Below are 5,096 nucleotides of genomic sequence, written 5' to 3'. Positions count from 1 at the left end.
TGTCTCTTACTCTCTCTAAACAAACAAACTGCTCAAAACACACACTAATTTCTGGATACTTAAAACTAAACAAGACACACGCATATATATATAAACTTCAGTAGGCGTCAGTAGGCGAAGTTGTTCATAACTTCGCCTATGGCGAAGTTGTTCTAACTTCACCTATGGCATCTCCGCTGGTCTGAATTGCATAGCGACGGTCACAAAATGCACCAACAGTCTCCCCTTTGACCGTTGCTCTCAATTCTAACAAACACGAAAGATCATCTGTTACAAAATATGCACCAACAGACCCCCTCTTAACTGATGATCTTCTGTTTGCAGTCAACCAGCCGTGTCTGAAACTGTCATGTAGCTTCACAAATCTACCAATCACCCAGCGTCTTCCATATCAGATCTCCCCTTCAGTGTAAGCTTCACCGACTATAACGATTGAGGTCTTTGAAATGCATGCATCCTCGTGCCAATAGATCATCTCAACCAATCACGTGAGTCCATCTGACTTCACCAACACGTGAAGTTGGGCTTCCTCCACAACTTCACTAACTCGTCGGCATACGATAAAGTTTAATCTTCAACTACTCAACATCAAGTGATCAATTTCATCACAAAACCACCTTGACAGAATCTAACACATGACCATTAATTAATCCGAAGCATCTTCAATCACCAGGGATAACGATCAAGAACATAAACACTTTAGTTCCCGATTAAATCCAACTTGTTCCAGAATTTTCACTCTAATAAATAAGCATCACGTTTCAGGATCCAATTCTCGAACGCCTTGAAAATAACATAAATAATATGCTCTGATCGCAATCCAGTAATGACAAAAACCTTCAGTTCAATTTGACTTTCTTTAGTTGGTCAACCTCGAACAACAACAATTTCATTGCCCACAAACACCCAAATATGTGTCACTATCCAGTTTCAATCAATATCCCATTCACAAACTCAACTCCATATCCAGAGTTGACACGTATTTGTTCACACGTAAGACCCAGAGATAACAAGTTTCACTCGTTGACGGAACATCTCCGGTCTCACAATAATCGTGTACACCTGGCCATACAGACGAAAACACCAAAATACTTTTTTTTTTTTAAACTCGTTAACTTCGCCTAAAGTTAACATCGCTCCTCCTTAACTTCGCCTGTCCATAACTTCGCCTGGATGATAAGCGAACTTGTGAGGTAGGCGAAGTTGTGGATAACTTCGCTTAACCTTATATCTTCGCCTAAACCCTACGAACAGTGACGGCAACTTCGCCTGATGAACAATAACTTCGCCTGCGGCGCTGTTCGGCCAGAAACGCACAGAAACGTGCCAGAAACACCAAAACGCAGATCTCGAACCATAGCATAAGAGCCTAAGGCTCTGATACCACATGTAGGTTCCCTGGATGGATCGCACGAGATATCGCGGTCTACTCAGGTGCGGAATCCCTGCGTAGATCGTTACGAGTATAGTACACAAACACGCGAATACACGAAACACGTTATATATTATAACCGAACTCACGTGATGTAAATATCACTGTTACAAAACACACGTTCAACTACACGAACAACCTAGACGAACAACTGATTAACTGATTTTCCAACTATTGATTAACCTAAACCAAGCCGTAGGCTTGAGTATAAATACACGACAACTTCGCCTGACATGTTCAGGCGAAGTTGTCCATAACTTCGATTGTGACAACTTCGCCTAGGCGAACTTGTTGACAACTTCGCTTTAAACAAAAACATAAATAACAATACAGACTCGATTACAGACACTAGACTATGAACTACTGACATTCATGCACCAACAAAAAAGTTTAGCCAAACGAAGTTTAATTCCGCACTTTTAGTTTACCGTTCGTGGCTAGGTGGTCGCTTTTCCCAACAGAGTGGTATTAGAGCTTCGGCTCTTGTTCTTGGGTTTAGATTTGTTTGAACGATGGAAGCTAATACGGGTAGGATGGTGAGTTTGAATGGTTCTAATTATCATGTTTGGAAAGGCAAGATGGAAGACCTTCTTTATGTGAAGGATTATTATTTGCCTGTTTTTAGTTCCGATAAACCTGAAAATAAAACCGATGAAGAATGGAATATTTTGCATCGGAAGGTTTGCGGGTATATTCGGCAATGGGTTGATGATAATGTTTTGAACCATATTATCGGGGAGAGTCATGCTCGTACTTTATGGACCAAGCTTGAAGAGTTGTATGCTCGGAAGACCGGGAACAATAAGTTGTTCTTGATTAAACAGTTGATAAACTTGAAATACCGTGATGGAACTCCTGTTACTGATCATCTGAATGTTTTTCAGGGTGTTATTAATCAGCTTGCAAGTATGGGTATTAAGTTTGAAGACGAGATACAAGGTTTATGGCTTCTTGGTACGTTATCGGATTCTTGGGAGACTTTTAGGACATCGTTGTCCAACTCCGCAGCTAACGGTATTATTACTATGGAATTGGCTAAAGGTAATATTATAAATGAAGATATGAGAAGAAAGTCACAAGGTTCCTCTTCGCATTCAGATGCCTTAGTTACCGAAAGTAGGGGGAGAAGCCATAGTAGAGGTCCGAGTAATAGAGCAAAACACCGCAGTAAGTCCAAAGGGAAGTTTGAATAATATGAGTGTCATCATTGTGGTAGAAAAGGGCACACAATAAAATATTGCAGGCAACTAAAAAAAGAGAACAAGAAGGCTAATTACAACAATAAAAAGAACAACTACAAGAAAGATGACGGTGATGAAGGTACTTCTGAAACTAACACTGCCACCGAAGATTTTTATATTTGTTGTGATTATGATAGGGTGAAAATTGCACGTGATGATTCAAGTTGGGTCGTTAACAGTGGTGCTACTTGTCATGTGACATCACAAAGGGATTTTTATTCGTCTTATACTCCTAGTGATTTTGGGAATGTCAAGATGGGTAATAATGGGCTATCAAAGATCGTTGGTGTTGGGGATGTTTGTTTGAAGTTTGATACTGGGATGGATTTGGTTTTACACAATGTGAAACATGTTCCGGATATTAGACTTAATTTGATCTCTGCAGGCACATTAGATGATGATGGTTTCCATAGTACCTTTGGTGGTGGAATTTGGAAACTCACTCGTGGTTCGTTGATTGTGGCAAGAGGTGAAAGAACTTCAAAGTTGTACATGGCACATCCAAAGATTTCCAGAGACTCGGTTAATTCATTGACGAATTCTGATGCGACTGATATGTGGCATAAGAGACTTGCTCACATGAGTGAAATGGGTATGTCTATTTTATTGAAGAAAGATGCCTTGTCCGGTATGAAAGATGTTCATTTGAAGAAGTGTTCTCGTTGTATGAATGGTAAGCAAAAGAGAGTTTATTTTCATAGTCATCCGCCTCATAGAAAAGAAAGTATACTTGACTTGGTGCATTCAGACGTATGTGGTCCTATGAAGACTAGAACACTTGGGGGCTGCTTATATTTTGTCACATTTATAGACGATCATTCGAGAAAGGTATGGGTTTATACGTTAAAGTCTAAAGATCAAGTATTTGATGTGTTTAAGCAGTTTCATGCCCTAGTTGAGAGACAGACTGGGAAGAAGCTCAAGTGTGTTCGTACAGATAATGGAGGTGAATACATTGGTCCTTTTAATGCTTATTGTAGAGAGAAAGGTATTCGACACCAAAGGCCACCTCCTAAGACACCACAGTTGAATGGTTTAGCAGAACGGATGAACCGAACCTTGGTTGAAAGGTTTAAGTGTTTGCTCTCACATGCAGGGCTGCCTAATTCCTTTTGGGGAGAAGCTTTACTTACAGCGGTACATGTTATTAATCTTACTCCTTGTATTCCTTTGCATAATGATGTTCCAGACAGGGTTTGGAGTGGCAAAGATGTTTCGTATAGTCATTTGCGGGTCTTTGGATGCAAAGCATTTGTGCATATTCCCAAAGATGAAAGATCAAAGCTTGATGTGAAGTCTAGACAGTGTGTATTCCTTGGTTATGGGCAAGATGAGTTTGGATACATGCTATATGATCCGGTTTCAAAGAAGCTTGTTAGAAGTCTTGATGTTGTGTTTGTGGAAGACGAGAGTTTGAAAGATATTGAGAAGACACAGGTAGTTCCTCAGTATATTGATGATCTCTTTGATTTGGATCCTATTCCTACTCAGCAATCTGAGCCACATCACGAAGATGGTATTCAAAATGACGAACAACATGGTACCGATAATGTTGATAATCAAGAGCAGGTGGATTTGGATGAGGATATTCATCCCGAGTTACCAGTTGATATGCATGCATTTGTCCCACTCAGGCGGTCTACCAGAGACCGTCAACCTTCTACTCGTTATTCGGCTGGTGAGTATGTCTTACTCACTGATGGGGGAGAGCCCGAGTATTATAAAGAGGCCATGGAACATATGCATAAAAGAGAGTGGTTTGAAGCCATGCAAGATGAGATGAATTCCTTGTATAAGAACAATACCTTTGAGTTGGTGAAGTTTCCTAAGGGCAAAAGAGCTTTGAAGAACAAGTGGGTCTACAAGTTGAAAACTGAAGAACATACCTCACGGCCTAGGTACAAAGCAAGATTGGTAGTCAAAGGGTTCAATCAAAGAGAAGGTATTGATTTTGATGAGATTTTTTCTCCAGTCGTGAAGATGAGTTCCACAGGGCGATCCTTGGTTTAGCTGCTAGTCTTGATCTTGAGGTTGAGCAAATGGATGTCAAGACAGCATTCCTTCACGGTGATCTCGATAAGGAGATCTATATGGAGCAACCTGAAGGTTTTTCAGGTTAAAGGTAAAGAAGATTATGTTTGTAAACTTCATAAAAGTCTTTATGGCTTGAAGCAAGCACCGAGACAGTGGTACAAGAAATTTGAGTCGGTTATGGGGAAGCAAGGCTACCGAAAGACTGCGTCTGACCATTGTGTTTTCTTTAAGAGGTTTGGTGATGATGATTTCATCATTTTATTGCTTTATGTTGATGATATGTTGATTGTTGGCAAGAATACAGAAAGAATTGTCCAGCTGAAGAAAGAGTTAAGCAAGTCGTTTTCTATGAAAGACTTGGGGCCAGCTAAGAATATTCTTGGCATTCG

Source organism: Bidens hawaiensis, unplaced genomic scaffold, assembly GCF_021521415.1.
Source record: "Bidens hawaiensis isolate Kalapana, Puna unplaced genomic scaffold, B.hawaiensis_p1.1 tig00013298_1, whole genome shotgun sequence".
In the NCBI taxonomy this organism is placed as follows: domain Eukaryota; kingdom Viridiplantae; phylum Streptophyta; class Magnoliopsida; order Asterales; family Asteraceae; genus Bidens; species Bidens hawaiensis.
This window is presented reverse-complemented; position numbering follows the sequence as displayed.